The sequence below is a fragment of the Schistocerca piceifrons genome, chromosome 6, assembly GCF_021461385.2.
Source record: "Schistocerca piceifrons isolate TAMUIC-IGC-003096 chromosome 6, iqSchPice1.1, whole genome shotgun sequence".
In the NCBI taxonomy this organism is placed as follows: Eukaryota; Metazoa; Arthropoda; class Insecta; order Orthoptera; family Acrididae; genus Schistocerca; species Schistocerca piceifrons.
In genome coordinates, this window is record NC_060143.1 from 244,889,835 (window position 1) to 244,915,850 (window position 26,016).

The 26,016-nt window shown below is 42.9% G+C and overlaps 1 non-coding gene across 1 annotated transcript; it reads right to left on the bottom strand.

The window, feature by feature from the left end:
• Window positions 1–23,367: 23,367 nt before the first annotated feature.
• Trnas-cga lies at window positions 23,368–23,442 on the bottom strand. Its single transcript has one exon. It is a non-coding gene; the product is annotated as a tRNA-Ser (tRNA).
• Between the last annotated feature and the right edge of the window lie 2,574 nt (window positions 23,443–26,016).

Here is a 26,016-nt window from a genome sequence, read left to right on the forward strand (position 1 = left end):
AAGCTGAGGACTCGAAACAACATCCTCCATAAGCTATGCGGAACTACCTGGGAATCTTCAGCAACCACCCTGCGTACTTCAGCTCTGGGCTTGGTATACTCAAGTGCTGAGTATTGTGCACCTGTTTGGATGAATAGTCATCATACAAGGCTTGTTGATACCCAGCTGAATACGACAACGCGCATAATATCTGGCACAATCAGATCTACTCCAGTTTATTGGCTTCCACTGTTAACCGGTATAATGCCTCCTGATCTACGCAGATGTACTGCCCTTATGAGAGAATTCCATAAGATCTCCAGGAATTCTAACCCACCCGTGCATAGCGACCTGCCACTTTTAAATCGCAATAGACTGAAATCACGTCATCCAACTCTGTGCGATGCTGCTGACATGGTTGCTAAGAATTTCCAACCTCTTGAAGAATGGAAAGGTCGGTGGGAAGCAGTGACAGATGTGCACCTGCATAACATCTTCTCAGGTGCTAAACTTCCAAGTGATTCGACTTACCACGCAAGACGTGGTCTACTCTCAACAGAATCCGTACCAGCCATGGGCGATGCAGGGATGCTCTCTCTAAGTGGAAGAAGCTGCCTGATCCAGCTTGTGACTGCGGGGCTCCATACCAGACTGTTCACCACATTGTCAGTGAATGCAGGATTCGAGCCTATCACGGCGCCAAAGAGGACTTCCTGCTAGCAACTCCAGATGCAGTGCGCTGGATTGAAGGACTGGATATTCAGTTGTAAAGACAAATTTCAGTTTCTTGTGGGTCAATATGTACATATGTATATGTAATTTCATGATATGTCTGTATTAGCCATACGCTAAATAAAAATTCCTGTACACTACAACATCATCGGCAAACAGTCTTACGCCGCTGTCTATACCATCAATCAGATCGTTTATGTAAATGTGATACAATCCATAACGGAAAATTCGCAGAGCCTACACGCGTATGAATATCTGTGAAATCTGGTGTGCATTTAAGGTTAGTAAAAGTCTAAGTACCTAAGGTTTTAATATGATAAATGTATTGATTTATCCTCACGCGTTTCTGATAAGATTGTGGTGAGATATTCGCAGTACGTAATTATATCTCCGACATTTTATCTAAGCCCAGAGACAGCCGATTCACGGAGAGCCAGTTACTACTAAGTATTCTTCGAAAGTCTCAATAGAGAAGTTCTTTGTTACTGTTCTAATGTATTATCTATATTCTAATATATATCCATATACTCAATGTGGTCCTTTGTCATTTCCAACATGTCTCTTTTTACACAAAAAGTGTAAAAGATGATTATAATACCAAAACCAAAAACAATCTGTATAAGGACTATAAAAGCTTAACATTAGTACCAAAAGGAGTCAAATACATAGGTACTCATATATTCAGTAACTTACCAGAGCATATCAAAGGTCTTGTAAGTGATAAAGGTTGGTTTCATAGTGAATTAAAGAACTTCCGGTTGGCCAGTTCCTTCTACTTGATCTACGAATACCTTCACAAGGATTATAGCTCATAACTGCTTTTGCATTAGAATTGTACAATATCCATGTACCTGAGTTAAAAAAAAAAGAAAAAGAAAAAAACTTTGACTCTTTCTACATCCCAGATACTTCTCTCCAAGGGATCCATGGAAAACGATAAATGTAATGTAATTGCACCTGTAGATACTACGCTAGCAACATAGCTAATAGATTATAAGAGGCGTGCAATAAATATGAGAACAGATTTTTTTCTGAAAGCATGTTGGTTTTATTCAAGACTCCAATATGGCATATTGTTTCTCGCTCTTTTGGCTACAAAACCCAATTTTTTGAAACTCCGTTCAATGCGATGATCTTACTCCAACTCACTGGAGGGCCGATATGACCGCATGGTACCATTCTACTGCTCGCTTTACTGCGTCGATAACCTCCCCATCACCCGCGTACTGCTTCCAGCGAGCGAACTGCATCCTTCATTGCGGCAAGCAGATGAAAGTCGGAAGGCGCGAGATCCGAGCTGTAGGATGAACGACGAAGAACAGTGCAATGAAGTTTTGTGCGGTCCTCTCTGGTGCACATACTCACGTGAGACCTTATGTTGTCATACAGAGGGAGAAGTTCGTTCGTATTTTTGTGGCGGCGTAAAGACTGAAGTAGTTTCTTCCATTCCCTGAGAATAGGATAGGAGAATATGATTCAGAGTTGATCGTTGCACCTTGAGAGGACATCGAACAGAATAACCCCTTCACAGCCTCAAAAGACCGCCGCTATAGCTTTGCCTTCTGAAGGTCTGGCTTTGGAGTTTCCTTCGGAGGAAAGCTGGCGTGACCCTAGTCGATGGATTACCGTTTTGCTTCCGGTTCGTAGTCATGAACCCAAGTTTCATCGCTTGAGATGACATTCGAGAACAAATTGTCACGATCAGCCTCGTAACGTGCAAGCGATTCGGGACACATGCTCCTTCGTTGTTGTTTATGGTTTTCTGTGAGGCGGCGACATACTCAGCGGGCAGGCACCTTTGAGTAACCCAACTGGTGGACGAGTGTGTCAGCACTACCAACAGAATCGCCCAGTTGGGAAGAGATGTGTCTGATTATGGCTCAAAAATGGTTCAAATGGCTCTGAGCACTATGAGAGTTAACATCTGAGGTCATCAGTTCCCTAGAACTTAAACCCAACTAACCTAAAGACATCACACATATCCATGCACGATGCATGATTCGAACCTGCGACCGTAGCAGCAACTCGGTTCCGGACTGATGAGCCTAGAACCGCTCATCCACACCGGCCGGCTTGTGTGATTATGATCCGTCGACCATCTCGAATAAGACTGTCCGCACGTTCCAACATTGCAAGTGTCAGAGCTGCGTGCGGCCGTCGGCAGATGGGAAATTGGACAGGTTTTCGTGTCCTTGTTGCGATAACGACACTCGCCTCTCCCTAGGATTCAAGGTGCTTTCGTTCACCGCCGTGTGTCCGCAGACTCCTGTAAGCCCCTAATAATTTCTGCCGTGTCCTGGTTTTACGCCAAAAAAGTCTCAGTGACAGCTCCCTGCTTGGAAAGCACCTTCGTTAGAAACGCCGTTTGGAAAGCTATATTTAGCAACGCCACCTATCGGAACTTCATGAAACTATAGCGGATGAAGTGTGAATATTCCACCAAGTTCTACAACAAATCCCGTATATTTTTAACTGAAATTGACCGAGAAAGAAATATACAGTACTGACCATTAAAATTGCTACACCACGAAGATGACGCGCTACGGACGCGAAATTTAACCGAGGAAGAAGATGCTGTGATAAGCAAATGATTAGCTTTTCTGAGCATTCACAAGGTTGGTGCCGGTGGCGACACCTACAAGTGCTGACATGAGGAACGTTTCCAACCGATTTCTCATAGAAAAACAGCAGTTGACCGGCGTTGCCTGGTGAAACGTTGTTGTGATGTCTCGTATAAGGAGGAGAAATGCGTACCATCACGTTTCCGACTTTGATAAAGGTCGGTTTGTAGCCTATCACTAGCAGTCGAGATGACAGGCATCTTATCCGCATGGCTGTAACGGATCGTGCAGTCACGTCTCGATCCCTGAGTCAACAGATGGGGACGTTGGCAAGAGAACAACCATCTGCACGAACAGTTCGACGACGTTTGCAGCAGCATGCACTATCAGCTCGGAGACCATGGTTGCGGTTACCCTTGTCGCTGCATCACAGACAGGACCGCCTGCGACGGTGTACTCAACGACGAAGCTAGGTGCACGAATGGCAAAACGTTTTTTTCGGATGAATCCAGGTTCTGTTTACAGCATCATGATGGTCGCATCCGTGTTTGGCGACATCGCGGAATGGTATGGGGTGCCATTGGTTACACCTGTCGCTCACGTCTTGTTCGCATTGATGGCACTTTTATCAGTGAACGTTTTATTTCAGATGTGTTACGACCCGTGGCTCTACCCTTCATTTGATCTCTGCGAAACCATACATTTCAGCTGGATAATGCACGACCGCATGTTGCAGGTCCTGTACGGGCCTTTCTGGATACAGAAAATGTTCGACTGCTGCCCTGGCCAGCACATTCTCCAGATCTCTCACCAGTTGAAAACGTCTGGTCAATGGTGGCCGAGCAATGGCTCCTCACAATACGCCAGTCACTACTCTTGATGAACTGTGGTATCGTCTTGAAGCTGCATGGACAGCTGTACCTGTACACTCCATCCAAGCTCTGTTTGACTCAATGCCCAGGCGCATCAAGGCCGTTACTACGGCCAGGGGTGGTTGTTCTGGGTACTCATTTCTCAGGGTCTATGCACCCATATTGCGTGAAAATGTAATCACATGTCAGTTCTAGTATAATACATTCGTCGAATAAATACCCCTTTGTCATCTGCATTTGTTCTTGGTGTAGCAATTTTAATGGTCAGTAGTGTATGTTTCATTAGTTATTGATCGGCCGCCGTACAATGACAGCCCATTCGTGGAGAATGAATTATTCCAAATTTGCTTTACGGAAATATTTTATCACTGTTTTAATGTGTCAATAGTAACTTAGCGAATAGATTACGTAAGTTGTCGCGACGTTTAGGCCCTTCGAAAGGAGGCATAGAGTGTTCCGGCTGTCTCGGCGGCTCGTGAGGGCCACGCAGCAGCAGACCGGTCTGCTGGTACTGTGCGCAGCAGTGCCGAGCGGCGGCAGGTAGTGGGTCGCGGCTCACATCGACCGCCGCTGCGCGCACATCCGGAGCCGGCGGTTGCGGCGGCGGCGGCGGCGGTGGTGGTACAGGCGCTCGCGGTGGCTGAAGAAGAGCGGCGCGGCTGCGCTGACAAATGAGTTCCCTGGGCGCGTGACAGCCGCGCCGGCGACACGGGTCGGAGAGGCGCGCGCCGCGGCTCTGCTCAGCGCGCCCGCCGACGCCGCCGCCGTCGCCGACGCCGAGCGCCGCTGCGGCCTGCTGAGGCCGCGGCGTGCCGGCTCGTTACCGGCGCAATGCTGTGTGAGAGTGGCAGGTTGGGGTGGGGCTGAACGCTAGCGAGGCTGCTGATACCCGGTCGGTACTCGTATGGAGTAATTTCTACGTCACTACATCTGCACCTACATCTACATCCATACTCCGCAAGCCACCTGACGGTGTATGGCCGAGGGTACTTTGAGTACCTCTGTCTGTTCTCCCTTCTATTCCAGTCTCGTATCGTTCGTGGAAAGAAAGTTGTCGGTATGCCTCTGTGTGGCCTCTAATCTCTCTGATTTTATCCTCGTGGTCTCTTCGCGAGATATACGTAGGGGGGAGCAATATACTGCTTCACTCCTCAGTGAAGGTACGTTCTCGAAACTTCAACAAAAGCCCGTACCGAGCAACTGAGCGTCTCTCTTGCAGAGTCTTCCACTATCATCTCCGTAACGCTTTCGCGATTACTAAATGATCCTGAAACGAAGCGCGCTGCTCTCCGTTGGATCTTCTCTATCTCTTCTATCAACCCTGTCTGGTATGGATTCAAGGAGTGGGCTAACAAGTGTACTGTAACCTACTTCCTTTGTTTTCGGACTGCTGTTCCTTAGGATTCTTCCAATGAATCTCAGTCCGGCATCTGCTTTACCGACGATTAATTTTAGATGGTAATTCCATTTTAAATCACTCCTAATGCCTACTCCCAGATAATTTATGGAATTAACTGCTTCCAGTTCCTGACCTGCTATATTCTAGCTAAATGTTAAAGGATCTTTCTTTCTATGTATTTTCAACACATTACACTTGTGTACATTGCGATTCAATTGCCATTCCCTGCACCATGCGACAATTAGTTGCAGACCCTCCTGCATTTTAGGACAATTTATCACTGTTACAACCTCTCGCTATACTACAGCATCATCCGCAAAAGGCCTCAGTGAACTTCCTATGTTATCCACCAGGTCATTTATGTGTATTGTGAATAGTCACTAGTCGGCTGTGCGAGCTCTGTCCCAAGAGAAACCAGTGTTCAACATGTTGCAGTAATTCTAAGTTTGAACCAAACTGGGAACTGAACCTGGATATCCTCATTTTACCGAGCAGTCGCCTCAATGCCAATTCACAGTTGACACATCAGAACGGGACGCGAAAATGTTCCACAATAATTACATTACCTTAGGTAAACATAAAGACTGTAATGCATACATGCATTCCCTTCACGTGTTTAAGCCAAGTATAACGCACATTTATGCGATCGGGAATGCTCAGTAGCGGCAAGTCTACATGTACATTTGACAATTAAGCGTCAGGAAGGAGCAATAGCGATGAAATCATAGGAGGCAATGTTGTGCAACCTTAGTAGGGACAAGATCCGACTATTCGGGAGTAGGATCTTACAATCTGAGACAGTGTACCGAGACTAACTTCCTGTCACAATGTCAGCAAATGTGGGGTCAGATCCGCCTAGCAACAGTGATCTGAAAGCCCATCGGCTAAAAGTTTGGATATATATATATATATATATATATATATATATATATATATATATATATATATATATATATATATATTGAAACTTCCACTTAGAAAAATTATACATGACTGTGCTTAAACTGACACACAATATTTTTAGCGCAACGCAATCTGACTTTCAAAAACCCCTACAAAAGAATGGCCCTGACTAACATTAACCTATACCTCTCACAAATCACTTACCTCACGAAAAATCTTCGTTACTCGAACTACTGCGATACAGCGAGCGCCACTACTGCCAGCTAAATAAAAGATTCAAACTACTGAAGGCACTAACAACTAATAGGCATAGTTAGCAAATGAAAGATTTTAATAGAGAACAAACCATGTATTTACCTTAATAGTGTTGAAAAATCATAATATACGTAGCAGTTCATGACATCAAGTCTTACAAATTTCAAAACTCCGCCATTTCTCTCCCCACATCCACCACTGCTGGCGGCTCACCTCCAACTGCGCAACGCTACGCGCTGTTCACATCCAGCTGCCCAACACTACAATAGCAGACAACAATGCAAACTAGCCATAGACTGCACACAGCACAGCCAGTGATTTTCATACAGAGCGCAACGTAACGTTGCCAATAAGAAAACATAAACAGCCTACTTACATAGCCCCCATGCTCCCCACAAAAAAATTTTACAAATTCTTTTGGGCAGTGGCCAATAATGATTTGATAAAATATTCCATAATTAAAATGACAAAGATATCAAATGCACACACTTATTGATACAATTTTGGTCAAAAGCTCAAATTTTCTCACAGTCCATAAAGATTGTCCTGATCATTCATCACAGTAAAATTGCAGTGTTTTTCTCAAAGTCTGAGCAGTAAAAGAAAATGCACACGGAAGTAGTGGATTTCCATGCAATCTTGAAGAAGTAGTGTTGTCCTTCCAACAGGAAGACAGTGCTGACTCTTGACATGCAGACAGGTAATGGGCCAAAACAGAGGAAACCCACAGCAGAGTCAGTCGAAGTTGAAGAATATTGGTGGGAAGGTCTTCACAGAGCAGACCCACTGTAGTCCTGGTAGAGATTGTGGTATTGGTGGACCACCAGAGGTGCAGACCAACTGCAGTCATTGTAGAAATAATGGTATTGGTAGGCCATCAAAGATGCAGACCCACTGTAGTCCTTGTAGAGACGGCCAGCAGCCATCTGTTGCAACTGTGCAGTTGCACAATCACCATCGAAGAGTCTTGCGGACAATATAGCAAGTCCATAAACCACCACTTGTGCACTCACAAAGTTTTTGGAAGTGTCCTTAGAACCACCAATGGTGTTATCCAGTCCCTTGCTGAATTATTAACACACGTGCAAACACTAACAGTCCCTACTTCTCACATATTGTCCATATACTATGACCAACAGAAACGTGTGCAGTGAAATGGAACTTAAAAGTTAATAATATAATGAACTGGTGTCAATTACAATTTTATAACATAAGAATACAAATACAAAGGTACAAAATACATCATTAAAGAACATAACAATACAGATAACATTTGTAGTACAGGCTTTACAAAAGAATCGAAATAACATATACATCAGTGTTACAGGAATTATGACATGAGTACATACATAAAAGATCAGAATAACTTTCAAAACATCAACTTCACACATGAGCATTAAAACAGAACAGAATAAATAATGTCTAAACATCTTTACAAAGAAAATAACATATTATCAGAAAAATTCTACAACATAACTCTTATTAGCTAAACACATTAAGACAGGAAAAATACAAATTCACATTGTGTAATAACACAAAAATACAGGACAGGGTTTGTTTTCAATGTGACATTTGGTATTGCAGTCCACCCCAAAACTTCATTTCATATATCTTTCCTCTTATTTCAACATTTGTTTCCACCAAAAAAATTCTATCCAAGCATGCTTTCTGTATTTATATGTTCACACATTTCTTACCTCATTATTTATTTTCCATTATCTCTTCATCATTTATTTCCAAGAAAATCCTACCTATACCTGCTTTCTGTACTTTTTTCGTATAACTTCTCAATGCATTTCTTCCAATTCATCGCAACTCATTCTCTTATATAGTCTACCCCCTCTTAAGCTAACTTAAATCTACTGAGCTCAGATGCTAAAGTAAGGGATGACGCAATGCAGCAGCACAAAACAATTAACACAAACAGCAATGACCAAAAAATTCAAATTGGCAAAGCAAGCAGCACTAAAATAAATTAGCAGAGCAATTGAATGTTACAACTAATATAATGCAATGTGCAGCTAACAGTAAAAATAAACCAGTAGTAAAACTGGCTTAACAGAGTAACACAAATTAAATTCAGTAGCACTATGCCTGGCAAACAGCAGCAGCAAATGCAATAACTTATATCTAATCATGACAAAGCTCAAGCAGAAAAATATTGCAGTAAAAATGGCCATGTTTAATACCTATGTCACATCTTAACACTAGAGTGATGCATCACAAAAACTTACTCTGCAAGGAAGTTACCAAGTCATTAAAAAAATTATTTATGCAATTCCTGTGAAGGGAAATGTCTATTTGTGTTCTCTCTTCTGAGAAAGTATATCATAAACGAATTCTTTACTGGGTCTGTAGACAGAAAATAGTGATATTAATACATCTATTAAATTTTATAATAACCAATGCTGTAGTGCAGCTAGAAACTAGATATTAAAGAAAATGAGCAAATATATACAAAGGAAGGCATGAAACATCATTCATTAGCCATATGGCATTTCATAAGGTAGTAAAAAAAATCTCTCAACTAGTAAGACAGTAGTCATAATCAGGTGTATAAACATAAAAATATTTCTCATCATTTCATTAGGCATTTTAGTAAAGATCATAATATAAGAGCTCCACAGTGTTATCATATGTTTTCAAGTTTGAGCGTGTCGTATTTGCGACGCTTTCTACAAAGGAATGTCAATAGCGAGGATAATGGCCCCTTTTTTTTTTACCTGTGCATCTGAAAGGCACACACTAATGGCTTTTTTCCAGGCGACTGTCGCACAGCTGAGTGCCCACGACTCATTATGAGAATGTGGTCACTTAACTTTCTTACTGAAATATTTACGACACCAGTTTGCATTACAGTGACAGTCTCATATAAAAAATTTCACAGGTCGAGAATTTGCGTTGCAAATGTGTAGAAACAAAATCCTATGAATATAACAGTGTTCAAAAAGTTTTCGTCGGCATTGTGATACATTCACGGATTTACACACATTTCATAACTCTTAAAGTACGATTCTTGGTTTCCAACATCCTTTTCCACAAATCAGAGTCTCTAACCACTACTCATTATTCATATAGGTATTCGTCAACACTTCTTCAATATTTCATCATAATAAATATGTAGCATAATCAAATTCCTCATATACGGTAGCATCATCTTATTGATCATAAACATACCTCAACAGCATAATACACATCGTTGACGTAAAAATAACATCATAACACCTCAGTCAAATCTCAAAAACGTCTTAGCTTTCTGCAATAATTTCAAAACCTAAAAAAATTTCTCTGCTCATTTCAAAAGTGTCATCTCTCTCAAACGTACTTTAAAAATCATGATCCCATACCAAATATATCATTCAAAGCCCTCATAGTATCACAATGGTTCCGAAAAAATATGAACAGTTCACAAAGTACAGACAAAATACAATTTCATAAGTGTGAAGTTATCCAGCTGTGTAATTGCGTAAACATGTGTCACTGATGTAGTAAAAAAATGTTTGTTTCTCTGTTAAATTATCAGATAGCTGTGTAATTTTTGTGTTAGAGAAATATGGTACCGCTGTGTAAAGTTGTATAAGCAAATACCATATTAGCTAGGGCTCCTTGTGCTTGCCAAACACATGGTACACAAAGTAAGCGTGTACCCCCCTAAGGATTAATGTAATAATTCCCTCAGGTGTTTCAGATTACAGCAATGGAATGAAATGTATCACAGAAAACTTTCTTTGTAATTCAAAAATCTTGAAAAGTAAATGGTTCAAGTACAAAATTAATCACTCAAATGCGTGTCCTGTAAGGCTAAATGTGCGTCTTGCTGTAGGATAATCTCTGTCGAACTGTCGTAGTTATTGTCCTCCGAAAACTAAGTTCTGCAGAAGCCAATGAACTTACCTGATGATAAAAAAAAAGTGAAAAGCTTTGCATATAGATATCATAGTTATTACACTTATTGCCATGATGAAGAAAGTACTATGCTGTAACGTATTGTTGTGCTACGGAAAAGATAGTCTCATTGTAGCTATACCACAAAAGTTACTACTAAAACATGTTTTACTTTCCAGAATAATACAGAAAAACTGTGCAGATATAAAACTGAAACACTGCAAAAGCAACATTGTAAATTGTCACTCATTAGCAGCGTCGTGATAAAATCGTGTAGCTGTCACATAAACTAACCATTATGTCATCTGGTATCTCACAGAAATTACTTTAAATCCAGAATGTATTTTCAAGTAAACCAAAATGTTGCATTAAAGTCTCATTAGTAGTACTGGTAAATGTTCTAAATATGTGAGCCTTATAGAAGTTACGTAATCTTGCAACTAACAAGCAAGAATGTACACACGCAATAACACTGTGTCATCTGTTCACAATAACAATGCATTCGTAATTTCTGTTTAAATAATTTCTCTTGGTTCTTGACTGGATATTTAACATCAAACATTGTTGCATGTTAACAGATTCTAAGTCTGACAAAGCATACTAGTAATGTAAAGTGAAGAGTTATATGGCAAAGACAAAGTTAAAAAGCAGATTATCTTTCAATAAACGGTTTTACATGTGAAATGTGGTGCAAGCCTTTACTCTTACTACTATGCAGAGCTCCAGCTTCAATGAAATCATCGTGTGGTATATGTCGGTAAAGAATACTGGAATTTTTCTCAAGGTTAGCATCTATGTTATTTTTCTCTGAGCCAGCTGGCGCACGCGGCTGCCTGCTGTGCGAGTCATTGTCTGTCTCTTTGTTGGCGCGCGTCGTTATTAGGATTAGGAGACCTAACTTCTACAAATTCACCTTGTCGAGAGTGCCCTGCTCTGTTTGAATCCCGCCAGTTCTGATAAAATTCAGGTCTGTCGTTATGATTATATCGTCTGTCGTCATGTCGGTAGATTCCACAGTTTCTTTCTTGTCGGTCATGTGGTGGAGAATTTTTCCCTGAATCGTAACTGCGCGCTGAACTGTTGCGTCTGAAATTATTCTGTCTCCCGTAATAATAATAGTTCTGGTTGCAAAATTGTCTGTTTCTATGATTGTCTCTGTCATATTCATTACTGTGGAAATGCGATCTTTCTCTGTAACTATTACTCTGCCAGTGGTTGTCATACGGGTGGTGTCCGTTTTGGTCACGATTTACGTTGTAAGAATGGCATTGTCGTGTCCAGTTATTATTTCTGTCGTCACGGAATTGTGACGGAAGTGACCTGTAGTTATTGTTTTCCTGTTTTCGCATCCCGCGACTGTCTGTGTCAATTTCTAATTCTTGTAAGAATCCCTGAAAAGCTTCAATGTTGTCCTTTAAGTGTCCTTTAAGTTTTCCTGAGTTTTTGCAAGTTGCGTACCCGAATCGGTAGATGCAACTGAGTCAACTTTAGCTTTCAAGGTCTCATGATTTTCATGAACAATATTTCTTAAACGTTCAGGCAATTTCATTAAGCAAATGCGGATGGGTTCTGAAGGGCTGTATGGGTTTGAAAGATATTGATTCTTATGCAACATGTCTTCAAAATATTTGCCAGGACTGGAAAATTCAGATTGTTCAAAGTGTTTCATCATCTTGATGCTATGTTTTACTCACTCTTGTGCAGCTTGAGACCAATATGCTGAGAGGAAGGCATGGTAAAATTCTGCTTCATTGTGACAATCGTGAATGAGCGATCGCATTCTTACAGCTGGTTCATTCTCTAAATAGCCACACATAAATTCTAATCTGTGCTCTAATGACCACATGGGAGGAAAACAATGAGAGAATTGATGGAGCCACGCTTGTGGATGAATGTCGTTGCCAGAATTCTTAAATGTTTTAATTTTACGTCTAGTAATGAACAGCTTATAGTCATAATCATGTCGGCGAGTCGCATATCGGTCATTGTTACGTCGTTTAGGCGGTTCCATTTCAAAATTCGGTGCACCTTGCCAATTTCTTTCATAATTTCCGAAATGCGCTGTGTTATTATTTTGTGGCTTTTCCGTGTTTCTAAGTCACTCTTCCCGTGTTGGAGCGCGAGTGTCCTCTGAAATATGTAGTTTTTGTATTACTTGTGCCAACTGATCTTGTACTTCCCGGATTTCTCTTTTGTGTTGCGTATTAATTTGATTCTGATTTTGTTTGAATTTCTTAATTTGTTCATACTCTTCTGTGTAAGTGATGGCTACAGGTCTTATGTCATTCAGATCATCATCTACCTTTGCAGATAAGTTAGTGAACTGATCCGAAAGTTCGGCTACTTTCTCCGATAATGAACTAATTTCCTCCATGTATCTTTCTGAACCAATTTTCAGAGTATCTACTGTGTCCTTTAAGTTTTCCTGAGTTTTTGCAAGTTGCGTTCCCGAATTGGTAGATGCAACTGAGTCAACTTTAGCTTTCAAGGTCTCATGATTTTCATGAACAATAGTTTGCAGTTCTTTTATGGCTGCTTCGTGATTCTGTAATGTATTTTCATGCCGCGAAAAAATAGGTTGGAAATGCTCAAAAATTTGTGTTTTTACGTCATTACAGATTTTTTGACATTTCGATTCGATTTTATGTAACTCAGTAGTTAAGTCTTCACGTGTTTGTTCAAGCGTACGTTCCACTAAGTCTAACTTTTGAAGCTTTTGTTACATTGCGTCTAACTGTTGCTGCGTTTGTCTCTGGTGTCGTTCCATTGTGTCTAACATTTGAAGCTTTAGCTGTATTTGTCTCTGATTTTGTTCCACTGTGTCTAACTTTCGAAGATTTTGTTCCATTGTGTCTAACTTTTGAAGCTTTTGCTGTGTTTGTGCCATTTGTTGTATTAATTGTAATAACAATGCACTGGTGTCTGAAACATGTTCCTCAGTGCTTTTCAGCAGTGAATTTGCACCGGCAACATTCACATTTTGACAAGCAGAAAATGTGTCTTGACCTATTTGAGAAAACGGTGAGGACCCAAAACCTGAATCTACAGTATTTGCGAGATTGTGTCCTGTCATTTCGGATTCCTGAGGCGAGCTATTGCCGACCGATCGATCGATAATGCTTCCCTGTTCACTAATTGTTTCACTGTATACGCCATTATTTGCAGCCTGCTCCATTTCCCTATGCATAGTTACCAAATTACTACTTTGAACATTAGTTAATTCATTACACGGTGACGCTAACACACTGCTTTCGTCTACACTGTCATTTCTCAGTTTACTTTGGAGCCTAGTATTACGTTTTTCACACGCCATTATTGTCACAATATTTCACACGACAACACAGAAAAGCACAATTTGAAGAGCAAAATAAGAAAACACATTAACATAGCGCTGAAAATAATATATAGTTAATAGCAAGCGCAGCTGCGAAATACTTGGTGCAAATCTACATGCATGCCACAACAAAAATGAAAGACTGCAACTACAAAGGAGATTCTCTCTACAATTACGCACTAGCAATAAACAATAGCTACACTAATTACACAAATTACAAGAAAAAATCAGAAGATTCCAGTGAGGTATTCTGGCAGGGTCGCCATATGAAACTTACCCTTAGAAAAATTATACGTGACTGTGCTTAAACTGACACACAATATTTTTAGCGCAACGCAATCTGACTTTCAAAAATCTCTACAAAAGAATGGCCCTGACTAACATTAACCTATACCTTTCTCAGATCACTTACCTCACGAAAAATCTTCGTTACTCGAACTACTGCAATACAGCGAGCGCCACTACTGCCAGCTAAATAAAAGATTCCCACTACTGAAGGCACTAACTACTAATAGGTATAGTTAGCAAATGAAAGATATTATTAGAGAACAAACAATGTATTTACCTTAATAGTGCTGAAAAATCATAATATACATAGCAGTTCATGACATCCAGTCTTACAAATTTCAAAACTCCGCCATTTCTCTCCCCACTTCCACCACTGCTGGCGGCTCACCTCCAACTGCGCAACGCTACGCGCTGTTCACATCCAGCTGCCCAACACTACAATGGCAGACAACAATGCAAACTAGCCATAGACTGCACACAGCACAGCCAGTGATTTTCATACAGAGCGCAACGTAACGTTGCCAATAAGAAAACATAAACAGCCTACTCACAATATATATATATATATATATATATATATATATATATATATATATATATATATATATATATATAACGTGAGAAGTGTCCTCATTGGCTGGTCGAGTAACCGGGGCGGCTCTAAAAGAACGGTCGCGAGTACATATGTCAGCTGTTAAACAAGCTAAAAAGTGAAGTTATTAGTTCTCAGAACGCCACGTGTCGTGGGCAGCGTCTATTATTTTCTAAAGTCAGAAAACTGTCTTAATGTGTGTAAAGGGATGAATAACGGTGTATTCCAGAGCAGCCATATTGCAAATGCTGATTCTGTGACATGTGTGACGAAGTAATTTCTGTATTAAAACAAGTACAAACGTTGTTATCAAGTAACAACTGGCATCCCTAAACACTCCACTTTAGCAGGATCACCACCTACATGGAACCTGACGAATGAGCACCACTACTGTGAGACGAGGGACTTACCGAAGCAGCAAGACACCAGGTTAGTGATGCCGCCCAGAGAAGCACTTTCTTCTCGTTACAATGCCAATGAGAGTGTTATAAGGCCAGATAACGGTCTTCCCTCTGAGTTAATACCGGTTCCCGTCAGAAGGCTAGGAGAGTGTTTCTGCTACATAGAGCAGATAAACAGTTATTAACATCGTACTTAGACTATGAATGGGCATCACTTATTATCAGTAAGACGGATGTAAAGGAATTATTGGCAAAGTTTAAGCAGACTGTAAATCGTGGTCTTAAGAGTTACGTGCCTAGCAAGTGGAAAAAGGATGGAAAAGACCCACCACGGTTTAATAACGAAATTCGGCGGATGATGAGGAAGCAGTGGCTGTTGCACTCTTGGTTCAAATGAGGACGCAAAACTGATGACAAGCGAAGGTTTGCAGAGATTCGTGCATCTGTAAAAAGATCTATGCGCGAAGCAAGCAACCACCGCCGTCATACCTTAGCGAAAGATCTGGCAGAGAACCTGAGGTAATTCCGATCCTATGTAAAATCGCTAAGAGGGTCCAAGGCTCCCATTCAGTCCCTACACTCGATGATATGAATCGACGAATTACGGCAGCTTGCTCGCACATGTCCGCTGAAACACTAGCATATGTGCAGCAGTCGTTCCATACCATATTGTAAACGTGTGTTACTGCTACGGGTGGTAATTTTGGACACAAGTTGTGACAGTCAATTGTCTCGTTACTGGTCAGAATCTACACAACTAGTCTACGCACTGGTATTGTTCTTTAGTGTGTGCTGCCACAGGTATTATACAATTGTCGATGTGGGAACTTTCCGAAATACGATGAATCGTAAACGACTCGCATTGGAATCCTGCAAGAACCGGCATTGACCTAATTTACTCTGCTTTTAGTTTCCTAGTGTTAACAAGCATTGTTCGATTTAAAAAAGTGTATGTTTGCTCAAAAAATACACTTTTTGATATCATTACGATCTGTTGATTGGATAACAATATGAGCCCCTGACTACCTACCTATTCCGTGAAAACCGCACATCAATAGCACTTTCCATTTCCGCAATTTTTGCAGTGATAGCCTTACCTCGTTCACCCTGTATATAGCTATACGTTTAGTTCAGTGCCTCTGAAGGGCAACTTGCAACACCGAAAAAGCAGGAACCCGATTCAAAGGCAACAGGGAACAGTCCCACAAAACCACTCTCAAATTTCCACTTTAGTGTATACAACTTATTGGCTTCTGCTGAACCCCATTTTTTTCTTCATTGTCATTTTGAAACCTCATACAAGGTAGACCGGCAGAGGCAAATCTACGCTGCTCTTCGGCCACAGATAATACATTCAGTACAAGAGGAGACATCGAAAAACGAAACAAACACGGTGGATTAACAACAGTAGACAGACAAAATTAAAACAGATGAAGCTGTTCACAGGTGCAGTGTCCAAATAAAAAACGTTCAGCTCTCGGACGCGAAACAGAGACGACAGAAATGACACACGTGAACGAGGGAGCACAAATGACGAAACACTGAATCACTAACACGATGGCACACACAAACACTGGCGACGATCTCCAGTGCGCGAATGTTCACTGAGCGTGTACAAGTCCAGAGACCTGCCAAAGGGGAAAAGGTGGGGGAGGATGGAGAGGGAAGGGTGTAGATGCTAGTGGCAGAGGATATGGGAGGGGGAGAAAAGAAGGTACTGACGTTAGGGGAGGCCCGGGGGAGAGGAGGGAGGGAGGGAGGGACGAAGGACAGAAGGGAGAGGGGGTGCCCTTGGGAAAAGACACAGCAGGTGGAAGGAGAGGATCAAAGTTGGTAGGAGGGCTAGATGGAGCGGATGAGGGCATCATCACGGTGGGGGAGTTGGCGGAAGTCACCTTAGGCGAGGGTATGGAATACAGGTGCGGCAGCAGACAGGGGTGGGAGAGGATGGGAGAGACAAGCAGGTGAGGGGGATCAAGTTTACAGGCGGTATAGAGGATCCGTATCCATTTGAGGAAAAGGAGGAGGTGGGGGACGGAATGAGGTCATACAGGATCCATGTGGGGGAGGGAAGGCAGATGAGATAGGCGAGGTGGAGCGCATGATGTTCTAGTATTTGAATGGATTTGTAAAAGGTAGGAGGGGCGGAGATCCAGGCGGGATGGGCGTAGCAGAGGATAGGGCGGATGACGGATTTATAGGTGTGGAGGATGGTGGAGGGGTCCAGGCCCCATGTGCGACCAGAAAGGAACTTGAGGAGATGGAGTAGGGAGTGTGCCTTGGCTTGGATAGTCCGGAGATGGAGGGGGGGGGGGGTTCTAGGAGAGGCGACGGTCACGGTCAAGGGTGACACCAAGGTACTTGAGGGTGGGGGTGAGGGTGATCTGCTGAACCTCACAAATCCGTCTCCTTTTCTGAGGCACTATCATCAGAGCTGGCCCGAGAACATTTCCCCACTCAAATGACTTACCATTTGACGTCTTCCCTTCTCCCCCATTTTCCCTCGCACTCTTCACCCCAGTCACTTTTCATTACTATGACACACATTGTATTTAAATCTTGTACTTGGGCATTGCTACACCTCTCTCAGCTTGGCCACCCAATCAGCCACTACCTGTTGTGATACGTCCCGTGCAGAAACCTTACACTAATGGCGCCTCTCACACCACTACCACCTTGGCGCCCCAAGTGGAGACTTCTGCCGCTTTTGCCTTAAACAGCCATGACAACCAGTTAGCTACTGGCTTTGCGATCTGGTACAAGGATACCTCGCCCATAAAAATTGGTAATTCACAAGGTGAACACTGAAGTTTCAGTAAAATCTGATACATATTACATTGCAGGTACATCCATTGTGATTTTTCATTTAGTTCAGTCACTGCTTTAAAATATTTGGAAAGTATCGATATATCTTTAAAGTCATTAATTCTGTCCAATATTTTATTTTTAATAGTGCACCAGAAGGCACTTAAGACTGTCTGGTGCAATGTTCAGGAACGTAAAAATGTCCGAGGTTTGAGAATTTTATAACTGGAGGCAATTTCTTTGGTTTTCGACCAGCGTGTTCGATGTCTCGTTTTTAAACATTCTGTTACAGCCGTGCATCTCTCAGGTGACTTTGGAGCAAGCGCTGGGGTCGACTTAAGAAAATTTCCAGGTCTGATTTGGAAAAGAATGTACAAGCAGTTAATGAAATTATTAGACATTCCTTAAATGATGATGTATTTGATGAACGTACACTGTTGAACCGGACAGTTAAAATGTCAAAGGGTAGGATGTGGTTATAGTTCTGAATGAGTTCTAGACACCATTGAACAGAAGAGAAAAGCAATTTTTAATACCAAGCGAGGTGACATAGTGGTTAGCACACTGGACTCACATTCGGGAGGAAGGCGGTTCAAATCCGCATCCGGCCATCCTGATTTAGATTTTCCGTGATTCCCCTAAATCACACCAGGCAAATGCCGCGATCGTTCCATTGAAATGACACGGCCGATTTCGTTCCCCATCCTTCCCTAATCCGATGGGACAGATGATCCTCTCTGTTTGTTCCCGTTCCCCCAAACCCACCAACCAATTTTTAAGTGTTTCAAAAGATTGATACTTCACACTGCAGTATTTACGAAAAGGGTCAAGTTTTTAATGCCTTTTCTTGGGACATCTGCCCCAATTGAGAGAATTTTTTCAATTATGTGGAACAGTTGGTCTTCAGAAAGGGGTAGACTTTCAGTATGTACTGTAAAACATTTTGGAGTGCTAAGCCATTTGGCTTACTGATAATGTTTTACGAATATTTTACGTAAGCGCCCACAGATGAGTGCAAAACTTTGGGTTTCTCCCAAAAATATCTTCGACGATGGCATAATATCCCAGAATGTGGTATAAAATGTGTGTGCAGCACTTACACCCAACGTTTTCAGTTATTTGATGTAAGTATATCCTCTACGTTATATCTTACCTCCTCAAAATATTTTCAGTCGGTTAGACCATATAGTATGTGAAAAATATTCTCCGTCCTTTTAAAACATGCTCAATCATCCCATCCCTCCTTCCTTAACGGTACACTCCAGCAGCTTCTTTCCCAGATTCCCTGCAGGCCAAAATACCCTACTACACCATTTTGTGGCTCTGGACGCATGACCTCAGAAATTTTCTCACATTAATGCTTATATTTGATACAAGAAGACTCCTATTTTAGTGGAATGCTAATATTGCCAATATTATAGAGCTTCGAATGTCGTCCTTACTTCCTATCACGGGTTATTTTGTCTCGATGTATGCACAGTTTCTTGATTTAGTCTACTACGTGGTCCTCGACTTTGATACTAAGTTACTCAATTTTGCTGTCCTTAGACTTTCTCTCTGTGCATACTGCGTACTCAGTGGATTATTAGTTCTGTTCAACGGGTTCTGCAATTTTCTCTCTCGCGACGGATGGTCACGTCATTACGGAATCTTCTCACTGAAAGATTGCGGGCATGCTTATGAAAGTAGAGTGACAATTTTGTAAAGAAATTTTACTGTTGTAAGGGATGATATTGCTACTAGGAAAAGGAACAAGTGCGAACATGTGGACCCTGGCCGGAAATGCGTTCCAAGAGAGTTACACTCCCTTGAAGGTGAAGATAAATGACCTTTGACAGAGCGCCTGAGGAGACCTTTGCCACAGCTGAATAGGTTGCTAGAATAACTGGCCACAGGTTGTTCGAAAATTATTATTGGTGCGTTTCGGGCACAGTCCGTCATCAGGAAATCATACCGAAGAGTCTTCATACTGATTATGGAGTCATTCGTATTGCGGCGGCGCGGTTTCTTCCGTCCCTTTGCAACGGACAGCACCTACCTGTGAACATTGTCTCAGCATATCATCAGTAGGAAAGCCGAGCGAAACCTACTGTGTTTCGACGTGAATCAGGCTGCAATTAAAGTCACTAATCTACGTTTTGGGAGGAAGTTTGCACACGAAATGAAAGGTTGCAAATTTTGTCCTTCATTAATATATTCTGAAACTTAGGTGAACAAGTATCACTGCCAAGCCCTTGCTAGTCTTAACACAGTCACTCACTATCCCTTTCACTCACGTTAGCAAGTTTATGGTGTTGCATTTCCCGAAAACTTAATAGCTACAAAAATAAGGATTGTTTTTGGTTGAGAATGCTCGCCAAATATTACGTCTGTCGGTACCTAATGCAGTCACAGTTTTTAGCCACCGATCTGCTCATTACGCCACGCGGAATATATGCCTTTTCTCGTCACAAAATTCACTTAAAAATTCCGAATTTCCTACATACCCATCGGAATAATTATGCCGTCATTTTGCAACACTTTTGATGTATGAAACACTGCTGAATCCAGCAACTTATCATATCCATCGGAACTACTACTACACACGTCTGAACTGTTTCATGGCTAGGCTCCGACTCCTCTCTAGAATACTCTGTCTTCTCTACCAGCAGAGAAAGGCTCGTGAAGAATATTGCTTTACCATTGGTCATTTTACTCAACATCCAATAGCAAAACAACATTCTCCCGCGTCAGTCCGCGCTTTTCATCAATAACCAATCGCAAAATAGTAAACCTAACGACTGCACTTTTTACTGACGTAATTATCTAATATGCTGAAGTTTTTTTTATGCATAAAGTTATTTACCATTGTTATTTATATCTGAATTAAGATATGATATTGCATGAAGAGTTTGATAGAGCACTGAAAGACCTGAGTCGAAACAAGGCCCCCGGAGTAGACAACATTCCATTAGAACTACTGACAGCCTTGAGAGAGACAGTCCTGACAAAACTCTGCCATCTGGTGAGCAAGATGTATGAGACAGACGAAATACCCTCTGACTTCAAGAAGCATATAATAATCCCAATACCAAAGAAAACAGGTGTTGACAGATGCGAAAATTACGTAACTATCAGTTTAATAAGTCACAGCTGCAAAATACTAACGCGCATTATTTACAGACGAGTGGAAAAATTGATAGAAGCCGACCTCGGGGAAGATCAGTTTGGATTCCGTATAAATGTTGGAACACATGAGGCAATACTTACCCTACGACTTATCTTAGAAGAAAGATTAAGGAAAGGCAAACCTACACTCCTGGAAATGGAAAAAAGAACACATTGACACCGGTGTGTCAGACCCACCATACTTGCTCCGGACACTGCGAGAGGGCTGTACAAGCAATGATCACACGCACGGCACAGCGGACCACCAGGAACCGCGGTGTTGGCCGTCGAATGGCGCTAGCTGCGCAGCATTTGTGCACCGCCGCCGTCAGTGTCAGCCAGTTTGCCGTGGCATACGGAGCTCCATCGCAGTCTTTAACACAGGTAGCATGCCGCGACAGCGTGGACGTGAACCGTATGTGCAGCTGACGGACTTTGAGCGAGGGCGTATAGTGGGCATGCGGGAGGCCGGGTGGACGTACCACCGAATTGCTCAACACGAGGGGCGTGAGGTCTCCACAGTACATCGATGTTGTCGCCAGTGGTCGGCGGAAGGTGCACGTGCCCGTCGACCTGGGACCAGACCGCAGCGATGCACGGATGCACGCCAAGACCGTAGGATCCTACGCAGTGCCGTAGGGGACCGCACCGCCACTTCCCAGCAAATTAGGGACACTGTTGCTCCTGGGGTATCGGCGAGGACCATTCGCAACCGTCTCCATGAAGCTGGGCTACGGTCCCGCACACCGTTAGGCCGTCTTCCGCTCACGCCCCAACATCGTGCAGCCCGCCTCCAGTGGTGTCGCGACAGGCGTGAATGGAGGGACGAATGGAGACGTGTCGTCTTCAGCGATGAGAGTCGCTTCTGCCTTGGTGCCAATGATGGTCGTATGCGTGTTTGGCGCCGTGCAGGTGAGCGCCACAATCAGGACTGCATACGACCGAGGCACACAGGGCCAACACCCGGCATCATGGTGTGGGGAGCGATCTCCTACACTGGCCGTACACCACTGGTGATCGTCGAGGGGACACTGAATAGTGCACGGTACATCCAAACCGTCATCGAACCCATCGTTCTACCATTCCTAGACCGGCAAGGGAACTTGCTGTTCCAACAGGACAATGCACGTCTGCATGTATCCCGTGCCACCCAACGTGCTCTAGAAGGTGTAAGTCAACTACCCTGGCCAGCAAGATCTCCGGATCTGTCCCCCATTGAGCATGTTTGGGACTGGATGAAGCGTCGTCTCACGCGGTCTGCACGTCCAGCACGAACGCTGGTCCAACTGAGGCGCCAGGTGGAAATGGCATGGCAAGCCGTTCCACAGGACTACATCCAGCATCTCGACGATCGTCTCCATGGGAGAATAGCAGCCTGCATTGCTGCGAAAGGTGGATATACACTGTACTAGTGCCGACATTGTGCATGCTCTGTTGCCTGTGTCTATGTGCCTGTGGTTCTGTCAGTGTGATCATGTGATGTATCTGACCCCAGGAATGTGTCAATAAAGTTTCCCCTTCCTGGGACAATGAATTCACGGTGTTCTTATTTCAATTTCCAGGAGTGTATTTCTAGCATTTGTAGACTTAGAGAAAGCTTTTGATAATGTTGATTGGAATACACTCTTTCAAATTATGAATGTGGCAGGGGTAAAATACAGAGAGCGAAATGATATTTAAAATTTGTACAAAAAGCAGATGGCAGTTATAAGAGTCGAGTGACATGAAAGGGAAGCACTGGTTGGGAAGGGAGTGAGACAGGGTTGTAGCCTCTCCCCGATGTTATTCAATCTGTATATTGAGCAAGCAATAAAGGAAACAAAAGTAGGTATTAAAATCCATGGAGAAGAAATAAAAACTTTGAGTTTCGCCGATGACATCGTAAGTCTGTCAGAGACAGCAAAGGACTTGGAAGAGCAGTTAAACGGAATGGACAGTGTGTTGAAAGGAGCGTATAAGATGAACATCAACAAAAGCAAAACGAGGATAATGGAATGTAGTCGAATTAAGTCGGGTGATGCTGAGGGAAGTAGATTAGGAAATGAGACGCTTAAAATAGTAAATTAGTTTTGCTATTTGAGGAGCAAAATAACTCATGATGGTCGAAGTAGACAGGATTTAAAATGTAGACTGGCAATGGCAAGGAAAGGGTTTCTGAAGAAGGAAAATTTGTTAACATCAAGTATAGAAAACTTCCTGGCAGATTAAAAATGTGTGCCCGACCGAGAATCGAACTCGGGACCTTTGCCTTTCGCGGGCAAGTGCTCTACCAACTGAGCTACCGAAGCACGGCTGACGCCCGGTACTCACAGCTTTACTTCTGCCAGTATCTCGTCTCCTACCTTCCAAACTTTACAGAAGCTCTCCTGCGAACCTTGCAGAACTAGCACTCCTGAAAGAAAGGATATAGCGGAGACATGGCTTAGCCACAGCCTGGGGGATGTTTCCAGAATGAGATTTTCACTCTGCAGCGGAGTGTGCGCTGATATGAAACTTCCTGGCAGATTAAAACTGTGTGCCCGACCGCTGCAGAGTGAAAATCTCATTCTGGTATCAAGTATATATTTAAATGTCAGGAAGTCGTTTCTGAAAGTATTTGTGTGGAAGTGTATGGAAGTGTGAAACGTAGACGATAAATAGCTTAGACAAGAAGAGAATAGAAGCTTTCGAAATGTGTTACTACAGAAGAATGCTGAAGATTAGATGGGTAGATCACATAACTAATGAGGTGGTATTGAATAGAATTGGCGAGAAGAGGAGCTTGTGGCACAACTTGACTAGAAGAAGGGATCGGTTGGTAGGACATGTTCTGAGACATCGAGGGATTACCAATTTAGTATTGGAGGGCCACGTGGAGGGTAAACGTCGTAGAGGGAGACCATGAGATCAATACACTGAGCAGATTCAGAAGGATGTAGGCTGCAGTAGGTTCTGGGAGATTCAGGAGCTTGCACAGGATAGAGTAGCATGGAGAGCTGCGTCAAACCAGTCTCAGGACTGAAGACCACAGCAACAACAAAAACCTGAATTAACTTTCCCTTTACCATAAACTTACTTTACAACTTTATTCTACAAAAACCCCTTTTGTCCACAATCATACTTCTTCGAAATGTTTCCAAACTAAATCCCACTACATAACTCGCTAAACAGTTATCTTCATATTAACCTTAAACCATACTCACGCGTCATTCATACTGCTAAAACACATTTATTATATTTTACCTACACAAAAAGACATAATATCACTTTATGAAAATACTAGAACAGTTTATGAAAAACGTTCTATTACTTTAGTGCACTCTAGTGGACACAATCGAAACTAAATCAGTCCCCTATCCAAAATTGTCCTCTATCGGCTGATATATAAACTACGTGCGCGTCCAGTCTCGCGTCACCATCTGTCACTATCCAGCTCTGAGACACATCTCCCACTTAACCGCCTCCAAGGCAGGATCGGTATACGGCGCTGCGCCTCAGTATCAGCGGTCGGCAACAGAACTCAACTGAGTTTAGTTCTCATGCTGTTTGCTCACACATGTGTCTGCATATTCTGTGCGAAGACTTCTCTTTTTGGTGGAAACCGTTCGTTGCAACTAAAAGCGGAAGCGACAATAGAGTTAAGGAAATTTTAAAACGAATTTGCGCGAGCAGTTTTTACTTCGTTGCCAGGTCCCCGGCGCCCGACAGTGGGTCTTAATCACTGTCCTCGCTTTGCGGCGTAGCGCTCCGGAATGAGGTAAGCGAGTGCAGCCGTCCGGACGCGTCTGTAATTTTAAGAGCAGGGCCGGCCGGTCGGCTCCAGACAGCGGGCGCGCGTCTCCAGGGAGGGGCGGCGGTGTTTGCCGTCCGGCCGGCCAGGCGACTGTCCGGACGCTGGAAGCGCACAGTTTGCTCTGCTCTCCATGTACGGCGCGCCGCAAAGCGCACCAGCTCCCATTTCCGCACGGCTTGTTTCACTCGATCTCGTCAGCGCACTCTGTGCGCGGCGTTCATCTGGAACCGTTGCCCCGGGGAGCACACCACCACCACCAACAACTGACAGGCTCCGCTATCCCGTGCTATCTCCGCTAATTGGAAAAAAGTAATAGGAGAATGCCGTGGGCTGTTCATTGGGAATTGCTGGCGATATGTGTAGGCTGTGCTCTGTACAGTGATTAAACCTTTGTGACCGCAGCCACAGGTCCAAATTCGCTCTTATTCATCGTGACATTAATGTTAGGGTGATAATATTCGGTGACGCAGCAGTACTGGTGCGATGTGAGGCTTCTTAGTTAATGCATCTCCTACTGTACAGCTGCAGCGCTATAGCTTGTTCGAATTCTTTTAAAGGAACCAATTTTTAATAACAGTCCGACTTAAAACGAAAGGAGCGTCTATAGAAAGGTCCCAGAACTGCTCTCATTAATAAACGGTCACAATGCCCACATAGTGCTAGGGACGGAAAGTTGGCTGAAACCAGATGTAAACAGTAATGAAATTCTTAACTCGGATTGGAATGTATACCGCAGAGACAGGCTGGACAGTGAAAGGGGAGGCGTGTTTATAGCGGTAAAAAGTGCAATAGTATCGAAGGAAATTGACGGAGATCCGAAATGTGAAATAATTAGGGTGAAGATCACGGTTAACGCAGGCTCAAATATGGTAATTGGATGTCTCTATAGGCCCCCTGACTCAGCAGCTGTTGTGGACGAACACCTGAAGGAAAATTTGGAAAATATTTCGAATAGATTTCACGACCATGTTATAGTTCTGGGTGGAGATTTTAATTTATCAGATATATACTGGGAGACTCAAACGTTTATAATGGGGGACAGGGACAAAGAATCCACCGAAATTTTTTCGGTGCGTTATCTGAAAACTACC